Here is a 21,848-nt window from a genome sequence, read left to right on the forward strand (position 1 = left end):
TCAGAGCTGAAATGGATGCATTACTTGCAGAGAAGACCTTAAGGCTGTGCATTTCATACAACAAGGAAATGCAAAACAACCCATCTGCCCTGAGTAGAAAGATTAAACATGTTTCTTGCTGAGGCAAGATAAATGACAAGGAGAGTCAGTCCAGATACATGCATTGCAGGCAGAGAAGAGATGGTTAACTTTTGTCTGACTATGTTGTTTGGGTTTTGTTTATCTTCTCTTTTTTGCCTGTTCAGATTTTGAATTCAGGGCCTGAGCTTTATCTATGAGATTATTTTCTCAAGGCTAGTGCTCTACCACTGGAACCACAGCTCCACTTCCAGACTTTTTTGTACGGAAATTGATAATATGTCTCACAACATTTTTGGCACAGACTCACTTTGAATCAGGATCTATTGATCTCAAACTCAGTAGATGGAATCCAACCTGAGGAGAGATGGAAAGATTAGTTTTATCTTGGAAAGGGGAAAAAGTTATGAATTTATGAGGTAGATACACTATGTAAACACTCACCTCTTTGAGGAGAACACAAATCATTTGGGAGTGTATTCCATGTTCAATAAACACTTCCCGACTTGAAAAAAGTGGTTAGATTAGTATCAAACTGATGAGTTCAAAGGGACATTGCATTCAACATTGTAGAAGACTAGAGGACACTCAAGTTATACTCAGTAGGTTTCTGCACACAGAGTCCTTTTGGAGGAGATTTGGAGAAGACATATATTTGTGAAGGAGCAGCAGTGGATGGATCCCATGTTGAACAAGAGAGACTGCAAAAATCAATTCCAAGCTGTCAAGAGAGAGAAAGGACAAACATCAAAAGAATAACAGAGGAACCAAATAGGACTGAATTTTAAGAGATATTAAAATGACACCTTCCTGAGGAAAACTGGACCAAATGAGACCAATACTAAGGAGAATTGCCATATAGGCTTTGTATTCTGTGAAAAGAATGTATACATGTGTTATATGTGAAAGACAATTACATCCGATGATCTCCGTATACTGAAGTAAGCAGAAGGTGTGGAATCCATGTGGTACAGGATTAGACTTGACATCCATTTCCTCAGATCTGTACAAATAGGTTCACCCTGAGGAGAGCTGAGACACATGTATTTCAAGCTGAGGACAATGGGACTAGACAGTTTCTAGGCTGAAAACAGTAAAGATTGACCCATTCCTTGCTCATGGCAGACAGAAGAGGCTCTCTTCACATGAGTAAGGCTGGAAAAGCTCTATTCCTTGGTGAAAAGTCAGACAGCACCCACCTCCCATACTCAGAAAGAGAGAGTTGGCACTTTCCATTCTCATGAGATCTGCAGGAGACACATTACATCTTGCCTCAAACTGGAGGAGACATCTTCCATGTTCACAAAGCCTGAACCTGAGGCATGCAATATTTGGGCAGTCTGGGAGGCACAGTCCACAGAGAGCTGCTCTGGGTACCAGGGTCAAGACTGCTTGAAACAAAAATATATTTGCCTACATGTGCTAGAGAAGAACAAGTCCATACTTATAATCAGTCCATCAACATGGGCACTGGGGCCGGGCACCAGTGGCTCATGCCTATAATCCTAGCTACTTAGGAGTCTGAGATCTGAGGACTGTGGTTCAAAACCAGAAAGGACAGGAAAATCCATGAGAATCTTATCTCTAATAAACCACCAAAAAACCAGAAGTACCTCTTGTAAGTTCTACATAAGGGACACCTCCCCACCTCTTGGCTAAGTTTCATCGAGTGTCTGTTACCTAGGTAACTGGCACACCTGCTAGCAGTCACCTCCCCCTCCTGCTAGGTTACTTCCTGAATCACCTCTGGTCACATGCCTCCCATCTGACCTTAAGAGGGTCCCTACCCAAGGTCACCTCCCAATCCAGTGTGGCCACAACTTTCCCCCACATGGCCACAACTCTTCCTGTCCCGGGGTGCTTCTCCCCCTTCCTTTTTCAGCCATGCCTCCCCACCATGCATGGGGCAGCCGTCTGGTAAATAAATTTCTTGGCCTGCCTGAATAGCAAGTGGTGTTATCTTCATCCGCTACCTAATGAAACCTACCTCTTTAATAAACCTTACAGCTCAGTGGCTCAAGAGGTAGAGCACTATCCTTGAGCTGAAGAGCTGAGGGACAGAGCCCAGGCCTAGAGTTCAAGCCCCATGACCCACAAAAACAAACAAACAAACAGGGCATTAGAAGAAATGTATTCCATGCCTACTAGAGCTGGAGTCAAAGCCTTCCACAGTCAGGACACAGTCAGGAGACCTTCCTTGCTGAGAAGAGCAGAGTAGTCCTTGTCCTGCAGGTTGAAGGATGCTTCACAGGAAAACTACTTTGATTAGCAAAGTTGAAAGAGATGGATAACATGCAGAGAAGTCCTGCAGCTAATACGTCTCATGCAACAGGGAATCCAACAGTCCCATCTCTACTGAGGAGAAATAATGGACACATTTCCTGCGAAGGCAAGCTACATGAGAAACCTTCGTTTAAGAGGAAATGCACATACAGCCATTGTATGTTGAAAAAGATTGTTAGTTTTGTTTCTGTTTTGTATTTTTCTGTGAGTCCTAGGACTTGAACTCAGGGCTAGGTCCCTATGTGTTAGGGTTTTTCCTCAAGACTAGTACTCTTCCACTTGAGCTACACTTCCACTTTGAGATGTTCTGGGTAATCGCAGATGAATGTCAAAACTCTTCTTTATGGCTTGGCTTTGAATCAGACTCTTCTGTCCTCAACCTGAGCAAATGGATTTCAATCTGAAGACATATTGGAAAGATTAACTGCATCCCAGGAAGAGAGAAAAGTGATTAAATGACCCAAGATAATGCTTTGCTGAGAATAAATACATGCTTACTAAACACATTCCTGGTTGAGCAGGGTGGATAGGTGCATTTCATACTGAGGGGTAGATATGGATATCACTTCTTTTTTATTTGGGTTAATATAAATTTATTCATTTAACACAGAATAACCAGGAGGACTGTGGTATAAGATAAGGTAAACTAATAATTGCAAGTTAAATTTTCCTCTGTGTTTTTGAGGATTCAAGTAAAATGTATTTCACATTTTCCCTACATTTTTTAAATTTTTATTTTATTGTAAAGATACTGTACAGAGGGGTTACAGTTATATGAGTAAGGCAATGAGTGCATTAGTTGTCAAGCATTGTTACCACTTCCCTTGTTGTTCTCCCACTATTCTTCCCTCCGCCACCTGATAACTCCTCCCCAACCAACCCCTGATATAAAGTTCATTTCCAATATACTGTCTTATGGGTATCATTGTTTCCATGGTTGATCCTGTGTCCTTATTTCAGTGATTTGTTATTCCCCTTCCCCTCCCCAGATTAGACAATTGTATATACAAGATGCAGACTACCAAATTCAAGTACAGTGAAAACGGGATATACCATAGGGAAGAACAAACAAAAGAAACAAAAAGTCATTTAAAACAACATATAAAAGTACATTTAAAACAACAAAAACAAGAAAAGAAATCTTGTCTCCATATCTTGGGGTTCATTTCATTTAGCAGCCTCTTCTACGGTAATATAAACCCATTTGTTACTTTTTCTGCTCATCTGAGAAAATTAAGGGATATGACTTCTAAGTAAAGTAGATTAGAGAAGACCCATGCAATGCTGAGTAGGTTCTGCACATGGATTTCTGGTGGACTAGATCTCAACAACACTATCTACTGTGAAGCAGCTCAACTGGTTGGATCTCATGGTGAAGAGAGATTGAAGAAATCAATTCCATGTTCTGAGGAGAGAAGGAAAGAAGAAATGTCAACAGAAGACAAGGATAGAGAAAAAAATATGAATTTGTGCTGAGACACCAAAATGACAATTACCTTCCTGAGGAGAGCTGGAATAGATGGCTTTGATGCTTAGGAGAACTGAAATATCTCCATTTCCCTCAGAGAAGTATGCAAGGACTCCATGCTAAAGAAAATTACAATAGGTGTACTTCTTGCAGTGGGATGAGCAAAAGAACATGGATTCAGGACTGTCCAGGCCTAAAATTGATATTTCCCTTCTTCAGAGCTGGAAGAAATAGATCCACCCTGAAGAGAGCTGAAAGACACGTACTTCAGGTAGAGGACAACAGGAATAAAACTTTTGAGGATGATGACTGCCAAAAAAAAAACTATTCCTTGCTCAGGGGAGACTGAACAGGTATTTTTCCCTTGATCAAGGCTGGAAGAAATTCATCCATAGCGAGCCACTTGGTAGCACACAAATTCCATGCTCAGGAGGATGGAGGAGGCACTTTTCATCTCAGGAGAGCTGCAAGGGACAAATTCCTCTTGCCCCATCACAGAGGAAATATCTTCCAGGTTCACAAAAAATGGACCTTAGGACAGAACAAGCACTTTCCACAAGGGGAAGCCTGGAATTCCTCTATCCATCTTAAGACATTTCACTCATTTCATGCTATTTTAGAACAAAAGTGATCCTTAACTCTCACTGCTCATTTACTCATGCATTTTCCATAAAGAGAGAAGCCCAACCTGCATCTTCAGCTTGTGGAGAAATACTAGAAGACAGGGATATAGAGCACCGGATCTGTATGCTCCTAAACAAGCATGGCTTATTGCTATTACCATGATGCACTACATAGGCCTAATATCCATTCTACATTTTCAACAAAGAAAACTGCAGCAAAACTCAGCAGTCATGAGGTTCATCTGTAATCATCACACACTGCTAACTTTCAATCAACTCTAGACAGAAAATATCAGGTCCCAAAGCCTAAACTACAGGAATCCTTACTTACCCGTTCTCACCTTGAGAGGAACTTGCAAATAAAACGTTTAAAAAAACCAGCTCAATTCTGCACCATCAAGCTGCAATAACTGCAGTGAGGTACTCAGAAGCCTCTCATTTTTTTTTGATCACATGCTTGAACTATGGGCCTAGGCACAGTTCCTCAGCTCTTCAGCTCAAGGCTAGCACTCTTCCACTTGAGCCACAGCACCATATCCAAGCCTCTCATTCTTTGGAGACCATAGTGAACCCATACTTTGAAAACTGCATAATGGACCTAGAGTAAAGGGAAAAAAGTTGACAGTTGAGCTTCAAAGTCAGAGAGGGGTACCTGGAAAAGTAGGATCCTATTAACACTTGATGGGTATAAAGGCAATTTTTTCATTGATGTGGAGAGAAAGAGCTCCCAGAGAATGGAGAAGAGAAGGAACATAGGCAGGAACACGGTGATGGGAATATGGTAGGAACTCTGGATGACTGCACCACAGAAGTTATTCTGGGGGATTGGGGAGGACTGTGCTGGCAAATCTCAAGAACAAGGTGTCTTGTATGTCATGTGGAAGAGAATGAAAGATCTTCAAAACAGTTTTTAAAAAACAACACTGGGTGACAATGGCTGAGCTCTATAATCTCAAATACCCAGGAGGTAAAGATATAAAGATGGATTTTGAAAGCCAGTCAGTCAGACAAGTCTGGCACAATCTTATCTCGAATTAGCCAGCAAAAAAGTCAAAGGGGAGGTGGAGCTCAAGTCGTAAAGGGAACCCCAAGTTCAAGCCATACAATTCACACACACACACACACACACACACACACACACACACAAAAACACACACACACACACACTGAGTCTCTCTCTCAACTAGGCAAAAAACTGAAGAAGCAGAAAAGACATAAACATCTTTGATACAAAATTTATTATAGTCATTACAGGATAACTCATGAAATCACATTTTATTCTAAATGACTGATGGAAAGGAAACTGTTACGTAATAAAAATTGCAGGTTATTTGTGAATATAAAATAGAAATCAAAAGTGATGCATTGCTAGGAAGAGTTATGAGCCAGTCTCTGATCCTTGTGCAACAAATTAATGAAACAACAGTTAACTCCACAAAATGACCAGGGTGAGAAATGAAGCCACTGTGGAAACTGAGGACCTATGCTGATGGTGATGATGTTCCAAGGTTCCTGGGGAGTCAACTGAAAATGATGAAAGTGGTTCTTGTCATGTGGAAAACATAGCCAAAGGTTGGTGAGATGTAAAGTTCCATCTGGAAGAAGGACATGAGGAATAAGAAGGGTATCAGGTAAATTACTGGAGGATGAGGGATCCCCCACTGGGTCAATGCACATAGGGTGTTCATAGGGCACACAGTACCTGGACACCAGACTGGCTGTATTGTCATCTCTTCCACAGTGAGAGGCTGACAGCATGACAGGAGCATCATAGTCATGTGGTGAGGCCAACAATGACATTCCATCCAGGAGACCATGGGAAACTCCAGCCCACTCCTTGTGAAAGGCAGGGATAGATGCCCTATGTGATTGGAGGAAAAGTACTAGATGTGACCAAGTCTGACTCACCCATATATTTGTACAGAATCCAGTGACCCATAATGGAGGTGCAGTCAAGAATGGGCCACAGAGACAACAGTGATCCCATATACGACCCTCCCCACACTGCAGCTGTCTTGATTTAGATGGGGACAAGCTGTGCTGTTCCCAGGACTATGAAACAGGTAGCAGCCACATTTTTCATAATGTGACCCTTAATTTAGCAACATGATGATGCATGACTCTTAATCAACGCCTGTTCTATGCCAGGTCTGTGTCAGATGAGGCTCTGGGGTTGAAGGAGGACATAGGGCAGGAAATGCCTTTGGGATAAAGTACCTTCACACAATTAAAAAGGAAGCTAGTGAGAGATAGGAAGATGTCAGTGAAGGCACTGCGGGCCTTAAAGGCAATAAGGGGCTCTCAGAGAGAGAGAAGTTGGCAAATATTCTAACCTATAGAGAGCTTGTGATTTATCTACTATCAATTAAGAGGATTTCAAAGTCCAATCAGGATCCCAATGGATTCCTCATATTGGCCAGAGGGAAACCCATGCAACCAACAGGGAGAGAAAGCCCTTTATCTATTATATGCCTCCAATGCTGCTGCAATTGGTGCCAGACCTGATCCCAAGAGACAATGAAGATCCCCATCCTCATAATTAGGGTACCTAGAATCTGGACTCACCTTTCCTATTTGACTAGTATCTTATGCTTCCAGCTTAAACAACACTTCTCACTTAGTGAAGGGGGGATGGAAACTACAAGTCCAGTGAACTAGAGGAGACACCGTTTCCATGCTTTGGTTTCCTAGAGAGAAAAATTAGAGAAAAATTCTCTACTTAGGCAGAATATCCAAAATATCCAGGCAGAATATTCCTGGAGGACCATGTGCAGCTCAAATGTACCAATTTGGACTTCACAAGTAGCATCACTACTTGGATCTCCAGTACATAGTGAGCAGGGCAAGTGGACCTAATGGGGAATGGTTCTCATGTACACAGAGGATGATGATTGTATCTCTTGCCTTAAAATCTGGGAGAAAACAAATGTGTTTCACTCTAACTGCACTGAGCTGAGATTGGAGAGACAGTCACATGACATACAAGGTTGTGGCTGTCAAGGCCTGCAGAAAGAAAATTCTACAATCCTGGGTCTACAGAGGGGAAAACAGCATTGGTTTCATTCATGGCCCCTTCTGCAGAAAACCCTCAATTTCTGATTCGCAGTTTGCTGTCTCATTGAAATCATGTCTGATAACAAATGAGTTACTTCCAGGGTTAACTCACTCATTGTATTTCTACTGTATTAGGAATCTGAGATATGAGGATCATGGTTCAAAGCCACCCAAGCAAGAAACTCTGGGAGACCTTCTCTCCCATTAACCACTAAAAATCAGAAGGGACTTGTGACTCAAATGGCCAAACACTAGCCTTGAGCATAAACACTCAGGGGCAAAGCCTTTATCTTAAATCAAATCCTAATATCAGAATTTAAAAGTAAATAGAAGTTAGAAAAAATTTAAAAAAAACTAAAGTTAACCAAACTGGGGTTTCATCTCTCTGTGCCTAGCAACTCAGCATGCTAAGGCTGTTTGTGACAGTTCTATATCTATAACTCTACCAGTTAGATCACATGTTCATGTGTACAGAAGTCTGAACTGTCAGGATTAAGCTCTTAAATACAGACAACACAAATCAAATTTTCAAATTTACCATCAATATGTAAGAATGAGCAGATAGCTCAAGTGCCATAGCACATGATTATATAATAATCATTGTTAAATAAACAAACAGGGCTCAAGGCTCTGAGTTCACAATTCAGGAAATAAATTTTTAATATATTTTTACTGTAAAAATACTCTTCAGAGGGGTTACAGTTACATGAGTAATGTGGTTACCTCCTCCTTTGTTTTTCCCCTACCATTCCTTCCCTCCTCCCCTTCCCAACAACTACCTTACCCCCAAAGTTGTAAAGTAAGTTGTCAACAAGATGTCTTGTGCATTTCAGTGTTGGAATGGGTCAACCTATATCCTTAATTCAGCATTTTGTTATTTCCCTTCCACTCCCCAATTCGAAAAATGTATATACAAGCTTCAGGGCACCAGAGGCAAATACATTGAAAACAGGGGTTATACCATGAGGTAAGAACACACAAATGAAACAAAAAAATCACAAGCTAAAGCCGTTTCCTCTAAAGTAAGAAAATGAAATTTTAAATTTAAAACAACAACAAAAAAGTTTGCAGGACCTCTGATAGGAACAAGAAAGCACTCAAGTAAGCAGAAGCTTGATCACAATCTGAGTACACCAGCAGTAGACCGCTCTCAGGCTGAGGAGAGCTGCAGTGAATGTAATCCAGCCCAACAAGCCCTAGACAAGCATGACTGTATACTAAACAATTCTGGAGTGGACACTTACCTCACTAAAAACAATTGTTTTCAACACATGCCATTCTGAGAACCTGGGTAAAAGGATCCATGCTGAGGAAAGCTGGAGTAGATATCATCCTTGATGAAGAGCACTGGAGCTGACACATTCCTTGCTGTCATCTGCCAAAAGACATGCATTTCATCACAGAAGGATATGTAGTAATCAAAGTTCACATGCAGTAATCAGATGACTGGAGTGGGCATCTACCTTGTTTAAGACACCTGAAATAAAAGGAGACCATGGAGATGTGTAGTGGAGGTGGCATATTCGGTGCTGAGTAGAGCAGGCATCCCATATCCATACCAAACGAATTCATGGAGTCCAGTTGCACCATGGACCAAGATTCAAGCCATTGATTCGATTCTGAGCAGAGAAGGAAGCGATGTATTTAGAAATAAGGAACAAGGAGGACATGAATCCATGCTAAAAAGACCCCAAGTTGACACTTACCTTAGTATGAAGAGCTGAGATAGATGGATTCCAGGACATAGAGGGCAGTAGTGCATTCCATGCTGAGCAGACTGCGTGATGAATCAGTGCTAATGAGAACCTACATTGACACTTACCTTACTAAGCTGAGTGTAGATAGATGGATTCCAGGATAAAGAAAGCTTCAGGATGTACCATGCTCAGGATAATGTGAGATTATTCCATGACAAGGAAACCTGCAGGGCACATTTACCTTCCTGAAAAGAGCTGGAGTAGATGGTTTCAATGCTGACCAGGACTGGAATATCTGCATCCCATTCATTGGAAAGCAACAGTAGTTGCAGTCAATGATAAGGACACAAAATAAATGCACTCCTTGATCAGCTGAATGAGCAACATGAGATTGATTCCAGGCAGTATAGGCCTACATATGTCTGCAGGAGACCTGGAATATGACCAATGGCTCCATTTCATCAACCCTAAGGAGAGCTGGTACAGGTTAAATTCATCCTGATGAGGACCAGACTACACATATTCCATCTAGAGGAGCTGACGCAAACAAAAAACTTACAGATCCCTTTTTGAAGTGCATGAAATAAAAATCAGGCTTCACGAAAGCTGCAGCAGAAATAGTCTATGCTGCTTTTATGCTCTCAAATGCAAACTCTTTTTGCATTACAAAACCAGAGGAAACCCACTCCAAGGCAGCGTGTGGTAAAAGAATGCTATGCCTTTTAGAGTTGCTGAAACTCTATACATCCAAAGGAGAACAAAAAGAGGTATATCAAATGCCTTGGAATATACATAAGAGAGCTGTAATCAGGATGGCAGAAAAGGAAGAAAGTTTCATAAGGCCAGAGAATATATATTCTATACTGTGATGAACATAAGAGGGATGATTCCACAGTCCTGCATAGCTTCCTTAATGGAGCTAATAGATAGATTTCATACTAAAAAGACCTATAGGAAAAGCATTCTATGTTGACAAGATTTGAAAGACATACATTACATGTTCGAGAGCTGGAAGGGACTCATTCCACAGTTAGGAGAATTGGAGAAAACACATTCCCTGCTGTGGAAATCCACAGCAGATGGGTTCCCTAATGTGGAGGGATAGAATACATGTATTCTATGCTGATGTGACCTGCAGTAAGCATCTGATGCTTATTGCTAGTGTTGACAGATGCCATGCTGAGGAGACCTGAGGTAGATGCACTTTGTGCCAAAGAGTGCTATACTTCCCAATTACTTGTTGCAGAATGCTAGAGTTCATATTTTGCTGATGCAAGATGCTCTCAATACATGCCATGATGGCCACAGCTTCATCAAGAGCCTCTCTTGGTGGAGAGAGAAGGAGCCGATGCATTCAAAGGTGACATAACACCCAGTAGAAAGATTCCAGGCTGCCCATCTGGGAACATACAAAGCAACAAAAAATCACATGGTACATTATAAATATGTTAGAAACAATAGCAAGAAACAAACAACCACTTGTGTCCCTATCTTGGGGTTCATTAACATCATCTTATGTGGCCATATGTACATAGCTTTTCTGCTTGTCTCAGACATATACTAGTTATTGCAAATAAGGGAAACCATGGGACCTGTGTTTCTTTGGGCCTGGCTTACTTCACTTAATATAATTTTTTCCAAGTCTTTCCACTTCCTAACAAATGGGACAATGTCATTCTTTCTGATGGAGGCATAGAATTCCATTATACACACACACACACACACACACACACACACACACACACACACACACACACACATCACATTTTCTTGATCCATTCATCTACTGAGCGGTATCTGGGTTGGTTCCATATCTTAGCTATGGTAAATAATTCAGCACAATTTTTTAAAAAAGGAAATGGTGCCACTAGAAAGTGCTGGCACCAGGTTCCTCTTTGCTTCTCACTGTGTGGCAGATAAGTTCTGTTTACAGACCCCAGAGCCCAGACAGTAATGAGCAAATCCATTCCATTCACGGACAGCACAGATAACCACCTATCCTATATACCACCTCCTCCCAGAAGTCTCTCTCTGGTCACCTGGGGTCCTTCTCTGAAGCCACATGACACAATAACTGCCTCCTCTGACTGATGGGAATAGAGAAGAGCATAGTCTACCGAGCTCATGCTCTGGCCAGTCAACTGAGATGCAAAGAGAGTCCCAGCCACGGTCCCTGCACCCAACTGATCCAGGTCACTGCAGTGTCATTCAGAAAGAAGTACTAGATTATTGAGCAACTTACTATGTGTTGGACTCTTTTCTAAGTATTTCATATACAGTAAATCACTCAACCAGCCCCCAAACCCTCTAAGCAATTTGCCCAAAGTCACAGAAACCTTAGCAATAGATCAGGATCAGAACTCCGGAGCCATGCTCAACAAAATTAGCAACTAATGTTGCTAGTTTGGGCCACTGTCTCAACGTAAATCATTTCTCTCTTTCCCCATCTCCAAGACAGAAAACACCTCAACTCATTAGACCTTGCCTGGCTCAGGACATGGTGCAGCAGCACCATCTAGTGACAGAAATATGCACTGACAAGTTTTCAGTACAGGGGCACAAACCACCTACTTGTAGGGAATTGAGATAAAGAAGAGATCTTATCAGAATCACTAGTACCAACCACCTGGAACATGCAGGTGCTCCTCAGCACGGCAGCCCACCGACCCCTGCTCACCACTCTGCTTCGTGTGATTGCAATCAGAAGATAGTCACTGTAGAACTGTGCTGGTCAAGAGCAGCTTCCCCCAGCCCCACACTGAGACCTGGAATCCTTATATCTCTCCATGATGCAGAGTTACAGCAGCAGAACCCAGGGGGTATCACCACCAGGTGTTCCTGGAGTTTGAGCCTGGAGTTTAAAAACAAGGTTTCAACTCTACCCAGGGTTGGGGACCCCATCAGTGGAGTGGTTACCTCTTGACAGGCCAGTTCCCAGTTGCCTCATTCCAGATGAGTGACCATGACTATGACTCTTGGGCCACTCAGCCTGGGGACACCGGCATCTCTAACCTCACCTCACTCCCACAACAAGCTCTAATGCACAGACCTTCAGTGCTTTTCCACCTGTCAGCATACAGGTGCACCAGGGCAGTTGAAGCAGGGATCAGCTCTTCCCAGCAAGAAGTATCCACCCTCCAGTCTCAAACACACCTTGACCTGAGTGCCAGGACTGTAAAACTATGCCAAGACCCATCTTGCAGTCAGCAATGCACATCCATCCATACATACCCCCAACACAATGCACACATACCCCTAACACACAAGCACACACATGCCTATAAAATGCACACAAAAGCTCACATACATATCCCTAACATGAACATGCACTCGTACACATGTGCACAGACAACCCTCCACATGTACTCCACAATGCACACCAATCACACAAATGCAGCATGAACATATGCAAGCACATGAACACATACAAATCTCACAGTGCTCACATATGCAAGCACATGAACACATACAAATCTCACAGTGCTCACACACACATACAAAAATACATTCTCACACATACAGACACATAAATACATTATGACATTGCCAAAACACTGCTCATTTCTCACTGGTCATCTTATTATGCATTTTCCATAAAGAGAGAGGCTCAAGTTGAAGCTGTGCCTTGTAGAGCAACATTGAGAGACAAGGACACGTGGGGTAAGATCTATATGTTCATTAATAAAAGACTTTGAGGATAAACAATGGCTTATAGGCTCTCTATAATGGGCTAATCAGGGCCTAGTATCCAGTAATCCAGTGTGAAACAAGAAGCGTTTGTGCCACCATGTGGCCAGTCTGTAATCAGCAGGCATTACTACCAAAAAAAGGACCCTATATACAAAACACCAGTTCCCAAAGCCCAAGGCTGTGGTGTTACTGTAACTGTTCTGTGAGGGGAACGCTCATTTTACTAGTGCTTTCCACTAAACACAAAGCCACCACAGATCTGCAGAATGAAGCATGTTATGAATGATAACAGTGTTCTACCCAGAACTGCTCATTCTTGGGGGCCATAAATGAACCCACAGTTCCAAAACTGTGTAAGAGATCTTGTATCGAGGAATAAGATGAAAGCTAATGAGAGAGGGATACATAGACCAGGTGGTTTCCTATTGAGTTTTGGCAAGCAGACAGACATTTTGCTACAGGAATGAGAAGGAAGGTTTCTCTGGGAATAAGGAAGAAAATGAGCAAAGGGGGAATGGTAAGTAATTCAGGGTGGCTGGAGCACAGATGTAATCCCAGGAAATTGGAGAGGAATTCACTGGCAAAGAGGCACAGATCAGGAAACAAGGTATCTTGCAAGTCATGTGGAAGAACATAAGGTTCCCCAATAAAACAAAAACAAGCCAGGTGCTACTGGCTCACATCTATAATCTCAGCTACTCAGGAGGCTGAGATCTGAAGATAAACATTTGAAGCCAGCCCATGCAGACAAATCTGTGCTGGCATTAACACTTGAACTCAGAGCCTCACAATTATCTCCAATTAACCAGCAAAGAGTCAGAAAGGGAGGTTCAAAAGGCAGGGCTCCAGCCTTGAGTGAAAAAGCTGACTGAAAACATGATACCCTGAATTGATGCCTCAGTACACACACACACACACACACACACACACACACACACACACACACACATACACACAAAGGTAACAACTAAGGCACTAATGTTAAATAGAAAAGGCAGAAACATTTTTGAAACACAGTTTCTTTATGGTTGTTATACTACTACTTATGCAATAACATTTACTATTTTTTAAATTGTGAAAATACCATACAGAGGGGTTACAATTACATGGGCAAGGTAATGAGTACATTTCTTATCGAGCATTGTTGCCTCCTCCTTTGTTTGCAATAACATTTTTAATGTTAATTAAAAATCGATGGAAAGAAAACAATTAAGGTAAAATACAGATAAGAAACAGAAATCAAACGGGATGCATGGATAGGAAGAACTAGAGTGAGTCAGTCCCTGCTTATTGTACAGCTGATTTAACGGAATGATAGTTAACGCCACAAGATGGCTGGGGTGAAGGATGAAAGCCATTGTGGAAACGGAGGACCCATGTTCACGGTGGTGATGCTCTGAGCTTCCTGGGAGACCAACTTTAAATGCCAGAAGTTGTGCTTGTCTTGAGGAAGACGTAGCTCAAGACGTACGTGCAGGATGTGGAGTTTCATCTAGAAGGACGTGAGGGGAGGAAGTGCATCAGTCATTGGAGTATGAAGGGTCTCCCACTGGGTCTCTCCACGTGAGGTGGTATCAGGGCACACAGTACTTGGACATCAGAAAAGTTGGTTGCCATCTGTTCTGCAAAAAAAAAAAAAAAGAGCTCCATGGAGGCTGCCAGCAGGATAGGAGGATCATGCTCAAATAGTGAGGCCAACAATGACATTCCATCCAGGAGACCAGGGACAACCCCAGGCCACTGCTTGGGAAAGTCAAGGATGGATGGCCTGTGTATCTCTTTGCTGATACCTGTGATTGGAGGAAACGTACTAGATATGACCAAGTCTGACTCACCCATCTATTCACACAGAAGCCAGTGCTCCATAATGGAGTTGCAGTCAAGGGTGGGTCAGAGAGGCAACGATAATCCCATATACCACCTCTCCAACACTGCAGCTGTCTTGGTGTAGGTGGGGAGAGCTACAATAGTAGTCCAGGCCAATAAGCATTGTACTAGCCAGACTACATGCTAAAGAATGTTAGTGTTAAAACTTACCTTGCTGATGAGAGTTGCTCTAAACACATGCCATGCTGAGACCATGTCTAGGAGGATCCACGCTGAGGAGAGCTGGAAAAGGTACATTCCTTGTTGAAGAGAGCCGGAGCTGATGCATTCCTTGCTCATGTCTGGTAAAAGAGAAGTTTTTCATAACAAAAAGGCAAGGAGTAAAAAAGATTTCATGCTACAGATGACTAGAGTGGACATTTACCCTGCTTAAGAGAGCTGGAATAAATGGAGGCCATGCTGAGAACTGAAGTTGACATATTTCCTGCAAAGTAGAGATGGTGCTGACACATCCCATACAGAAATAATTTGCGGAGACCAATTCTAACGTGAAGAGAGATTCAAGACATTGATTCCACCCTGAGAAGAAATGTAAGAGATGTATTTGGAAATAAGAGGAAGGTCATGAATCCATGCTAAAGAGACCCTGAGTTGACACTGACTTTGGTATGCAGAGCTGAGATAGATGGATTCCAGGACAAAGAAAGCAGAGTGGGTAATGATTCTGTGTTAGAGAAACCTGGAGTGAACATTTACCTTCTTCCTGAAAAGAGCGGAAGTAGATGGTTTGAATGCTGGGCAGAACTGGAACATATGCATTCCATTCCCTGGAGATCAGGACTAGATGCATTCCATGATAAGAATACTTAGAGTATTAGTATTTCATGCTGAGGTGTGTGAGCAATAGGAGATTGATTCCAAGTTGTACACGTATGGAGTTGATGTTGACTTTCCTCAGGAGACCTGGAATAAGACCTGGAGCTCCATTTCATCCATCCCAAGGAGAGCTAGAAGAGATGCATTTCAGCCTGACAAGAAGCAGACTAGGCGTATTCTATCCAGTGAGGTATAAAAGGAGATACAATGTACATAGAGGCAAGCTAAAGGAGACACATCCCATGTTGAAGGGCCCTGCAGTCAAAGATCAGGTCTTCAGGAAAGCTGCAACAGAAGCATTTCATGTTTTTTTGTGCCTTCAAATGCATCTACTCACTGCATAACACAATTTAAGATCTGCCACATGAAGGGGGGGGGGTGTTGAAGAATTCTATGCATTGTAGAGCTGCTGAGACTAATGTATCCTAGGAGAACTAGGACCCCTAGGAATATACCTAGGAGAGCTGGAATCAAAGAGCTCCATGGTGAAGAAACAGGAACAGAGGTTGGCAAGGCCATACTGAGAAGAGCAGATTGTTGACTCCACATTGTCCAAGTAGATACCTCACTTTCTGACAAGAACTGATTCAGTTCATGCTATGCTGAGAGCCTCGGCTTCATCAAGAACCTCTTGATGAAAAGATCTGGAGGTGATGCAGTCCAAGCTTAGCAGACACGCAGCAGAGCGTTTCCAATATGCAGAATTGTGGACTAGACACTGACCATGAAGAGGAGAGCTGCTTTAGACACATTCTATGCTGAGAGCCTGAGGAGATGCACTCCAGGCTGAGAAAAGATGGAGTAATATGCTCCTCGTGGAAAAGAGTAAGAGGATACATATTCCATGCTGAGGAGAGTTGGAGTAGGAGCATTCCTTGCTCAAAATAGCTGGAGTGGACACTTTGCTCAGTGAAGGGAGCTGGATGATATGCATTCTACAAATAGAGGAAACATGAAGGGATCTCATGCCATGTTGAAAAATCACTGGAGTGGGCACATTACATCAGAAAGAAAACAGAGACAGACAGATTCTATGTTGAAGGGTACAAGGGCAGACATGTTCTATAGTATAAGGACATATGTTGGAAGTGGATTCCATGCTGAGGAGAATTGAGTTAGAAATTCCCTACCCGAAGAGGACTGTATTAGACACATTCAATTCTCAGCACAGCTAGAGTAGGCAGTTTCCACAAAGCGGACAACTGGTGATGATACTTACCTTCTGAGAAGGGCTGCACTTCATGCTTTCCATGTTGCCAGGAGTGACAATAGCTTCATTCCATCCCTCAGAGGCAAGGTGTGCACATAGACCATGAGGAATGAACTGGAGTACTGGCATTCAGTGGACAGGCTGATGAGATCAATTTCATGCTCTGAGCAAAGAGGGAAGATTTCATCCTTCCTGAAGATACAGGAAAGAGACGGTTACATACTAAGAAATTATTGGCCCAAATAAATGCTTACCTTTCTGAGGAGAGTTGGAATAGATGCATTCCGTGCCCAGGGGAGAGCAGGAGCACATGTATCCCATACAGAGGAGAGTGGGAGAAGATGTTTCCATGATAAAGAATCCTCATGGAGCATTCCCCTTGCATTCAGAGAGCCAGAATGCATGCTGGGAAACTTGGAATACAACCACTTCATGCTCTAGGGAGCAGTGACAGACATATCCCATGCTAAGAAAAATCAGAGTGGATCTATTCCTTGCGGGAGTAAGCAAAAGTACACAGGTGTGAGTCAGTACAGACCTTGCGTTCACATTTTCCTTCCTTGGGGGAACTGGGCTAAATGCATTGAGGAGTGCTGGAAGAGGTACAGTTTAGGCTATGAACTAGAGTAGATCCATTCCATGCTGAGAGGGGCTGGCACAGATAGAATCCATGTTGGGCTGACCTGCAGTGTGCACATTTCATGCTCATGACAATGGAAGATACACATTCCTTGCTGAGGAGACCTGGAGGAGATGTATTCGCCATGCTCCAAACTGGAGGGGACATATTCCAGGCTGAGAAATTATGAGGGGAAGCACTCTACATTGAGGAAAGTTGGAAGAACACATTCCATGTGGAGGAAAGTTGGAGAAACACATTGCATGGTGTGCTGATCTACAGTACATATACTTCAGGCTGATGAGTGCTAGAACCAGAGCAGTTCCTTGCAGAGAAGAACTCAATTACACAATTTCCTAAATGGGGAGAGCTGGGTGAATCTCGCGCAATTCTCAAGTGTTTTGGAGGAGATGCATGCAGGCATTGTACAGCTGGGAATCAAACTTTCCCTAAAACAGCATCTGTGGCTCCCATTCATGCAGAGTATAGCTGAACAAATCACATTGCATGCCAAGGAGCATTGCCGACATTGGGAACAGGGATTACAAGAAGACAATGTTAGAAATAGATTCCATGCTGAGATGGGTTAGAGAAGTGGCATTCCATGCTCAGGAGAGCGATAGTCAACATATTCCAGGCCAAGTAGCATGGTGGTAGCCACCTGAATATTCAACAATGCCACACTTGAAAATTATCTGGCTGAAAAGATATATTCCCTGGTGAAGACAGCTGTATTATATACACTCTGTGTGTGCTGAAGATATTCACAGAAATACAGTAAAGTCTGAGAGAACTGGAGGAGAAACATTCTATATGGAGAGTGCATTTACACACATTCACTGAGGAGAGCTTAGTCAAGTCCCAGTACATTATCAAAAATGAGCAGGACATGCATTCCATGTTTTGTACAGCTGGAACTATTAATCTCCTTTCTGAGTGGGCATCTGTGCATTCATTTCATGCTAATAATAGGAACTGTTAGGTACATCACAGGATGACAAGAATTTCAGTAAATGGGTGCTGGATTCCATTATGACAAGAGTTGGAGGAGACATATTTCATTGTGTTATTCCTGATCAGAGCTGAAGACGTATTTCATGACAAGGAACACTGAATTGGTTAGACTCCATGCTGACAAAAAGTTGAGGTGACACATACATTCCCAAGGAAAATCACCTTTAACACATCCCAGGCTGATATGCTGAGGACAGGGATCCCAGGCAGGCATACAAACAGTTGGAACATTCCTTGATGAAGACATTTGGACTTTATACAATTCTTTGTGAGAAATTGGGCTGGAGCAAATGTAATCCAAGCCAAGTTGAAATGTGAAAGAAGCATGCCATGCTGAAGGATGCTAAAGCAGATATACTTACCTCTATGAGGATGACATCTACAGACATATCCCATGCTGACAGTACCTGAGTAGGTCACATTCTACAAAGAGGAGTGCAAGATCCTGGAGTCTAAAGGCAGTAGAGGTCATTGAGTGAGCAGAAAACTGCTCAATCGAGCAGAGTAGAAGAGAGGTAGATAGATCTCATGCCAAGGAGACCTGAAGTAGAAGTAATTCAGGGCAATGAGCACTATACTAGCGACACTGCATGCTACACAATACTGGCATCGTCACTTACCTTGCTGATGGGAGCTGTTCTAAACACATGCCATTCTGAGACCCTGGGTAGAAGGATTCATGCCGAGGAGAGTTGGAATAGGTGTATTCCTTGATGAAGAGAAAAAAGAACAGAATCTGACACATTCCAAACACCCACCCAAAGAGATGCATTTCATAACAAAAAGACACGTTGTGGGCTGGGAAGGCGGCTCAGTGGTAGAGCGCTTGCCTCACATGCATAAGACCCTGGGTTCAATTCCTCAGCACCACATAAACAGAAAAATCTGGAAGTGGTGCTGTGGCTCAAGTGGTAGAGCACTAGCCTTGAGCTGAAGAGCTGAGAGACAGCGCCCAGGCCGAAAGTTCAAGACCCACGACTCACAAAAAAAAAAGACAAATTGTAAACAGATTTCACATATATTAAACACATTACTGTAGGACATTTACCTTGCTAAAATGAGCTGGAATAAATGGATGTCATTAGAAGGAGAACTGTATTGACATATTTCATTCTGAGTAGAGATGGTGTCAACATATCGCATATTGAAAGCATTTGTGGAAACCAATTGTACACACAATGAATTGCAAGGCATTGATTCCATTCTGAGGAAAAATGGAAAATATGCATCAGGAAATAAGGAAAACAGAAAGGAGGGCAGTCCATGCTAAAAAGATCCAAGTTGACATTTACCTTCGTTAGCAGAGTTCAGATAGATTCCAGGATGAAGGGAGCAGTGCTATATTCCTGCTAAGTAGAGAGAGTGATGATTCCATGATAGAGAGACCTGGAGTGCACATTTATCTTCTTGAAAAGAGGTGGAGAAGGTGGTTCCAATGCTGAATCATGTTGGAAATAATGCATCTCATTTCCTGAAGACCAGAAGCAAATGCATTCCATGATAAGAACAGTAAGAATAGGTGAATTTCTTACTGAGTTGCATGAGGAATGAGATTGGTTCCAGGCTGTACAGATTTGGAGCTGTCATGAATTTCTCTCTGGAGACATGGAATATAAGACCTGCAGCTCCATTTCATCCACCTCCAGGAAAATTGGAAAAGAAGCATTTCAGCCTGACGAGAACCAGACCAGACATATTCATTCCATCCATAGGAGACTAAGAGGAGGTACAATGCAAATTGAGGCAAATTAGAGGAGACACATCTTATGTTGAAGTTGCAGCAAAATATCATGTCTTCCGGAAAGCTGTAGCAGTTGTACATCACACAACTGGAGGAGACCTGCTCCATTATAGGATGCTGTTGATGAATTCTATTCATTAGAGAGCAGCTGACATGCACTGTACTCCAAGGACAAACTGGAGAGGTATATGAAATACCTAACAATATACTTAGAAACGCTGGAATCAAAGACTTCCATGGTGACAGAAGCAGAAATAGAGGCCAGAGCAGATACATCCATACTGAGAAGAGCAGAAGATGGTCAATTCTTCATAGTGTTGGAATAGACATCTACTGTGTTTAGCAGAGCTGGAATAGAGCTCATGCTAAACAGAGCTACAGGAAAAGCATTCCATAATGAAATGAATTGGAAGAAATGCATCTCATGTGGAGGAGACACCTTCCACGGTGAGGAAACACTTTCTCTGCTGAGGAAAGCAGCAGTAGGCACATTCCCTGATGTCGAGAGTTAGAATACTCCATGTTGACAAAAGCTGATAGAGTCCCACTCCATTCTGAAGTAGACTGCAAAAGACTGAAGAAGATGTCTTCTTTCCTTTATATACTGGAAATAATAACCGAGTGAGCTCTCTGGATACATTCATACTGAAAAGAGAAGCAGCAGGCATATTTCATACCACTTCTTGTGGTAATACACATTCCGTGCAAGAGGCATTCTCATTCTGAGTAGAAATGGAGTCCAAAGATCTCTCCTTTGCAGAAGAGAACTGAAGTAAATGTACTTAATGCCAAGGAGAGTTATACACTTCAGATTCCATGCAGAGAATGCCAGAGTTGACACTTACCTTACTGAAAAGAGCTGCTTTCAGCACATGTCAAGCTGAGAGCCTCAGCGCCATCAAGAAACTCTCTTGATGAAGAGAACTAGAAGTGATGGATTCCAAGATGAAAGAACATGCAGCAGACAGATTTCAAGCTTTAGATGGATGTAAGAATAATTGTCCAAGAAAAGGAGAGTTGATTTACACAAGCTCCATACTGAGGAGAAACTGAGGAGGTACACTCAGTGGACAAATTATGCATTATGAGGAGAGATGGAGCAGGAGCATTCCTAGCTCAAAACAGCTGGAGTAAACAACTTGTTCAGTGAAGGGAGATGGAAGCTACACATTCCACGCTCAGGAGGCATGGTGGAATCTCATGCCATGATGTAAATTCTTCCAGTACACACATTCCAATGTAACGAGAAAAGAGAGTGACAGTCTATATGTTGAGGATATGGGTAGACATGTCCTATGCTATAAGTACACATGTCCACATGCTGAGTAGAACTTTGTTAATAATTACCTACCTGAGGAGGGCTGCATTACACAGATTCCATTCTCAGCACACCTGGAGTTCACCGCTGCCACCAAAAGCACAGCTGGAAATGACACTTACCTTCTGAGTTGAGCTGCACGTGTACATTCCATGATATGGAGAGCCACAGTAGCGTCATTCCTTCCTGCAGAGACATGAGGGAGACACAGACCATGAGAAATGAGGTTGAGTGGGCAGATTTCATTGCTGTGAGCAATGAGGGATAAGAGGCTGTACTGCATGAGATAGAAAGGAGACCATAACAAATGCTTACCCCAACTAAATGCGGAATTTCTCAAGGATGTTTGG

Source organism: Dipodomys spectabilis, unplaced genomic scaffold (genome assembly GCF_019054845.1).
Source record: "Dipodomys spectabilis isolate Male_0828 unplaced genomic scaffold, ASM1905484v1 ptg000477l, whole genome shotgun sequence".
Lineage (NCBI taxonomy): Eukaryota > Metazoa > Chordata > Mammalia > Rodentia > Heteromyidae > Dipodomys > Dipodomys spectabilis.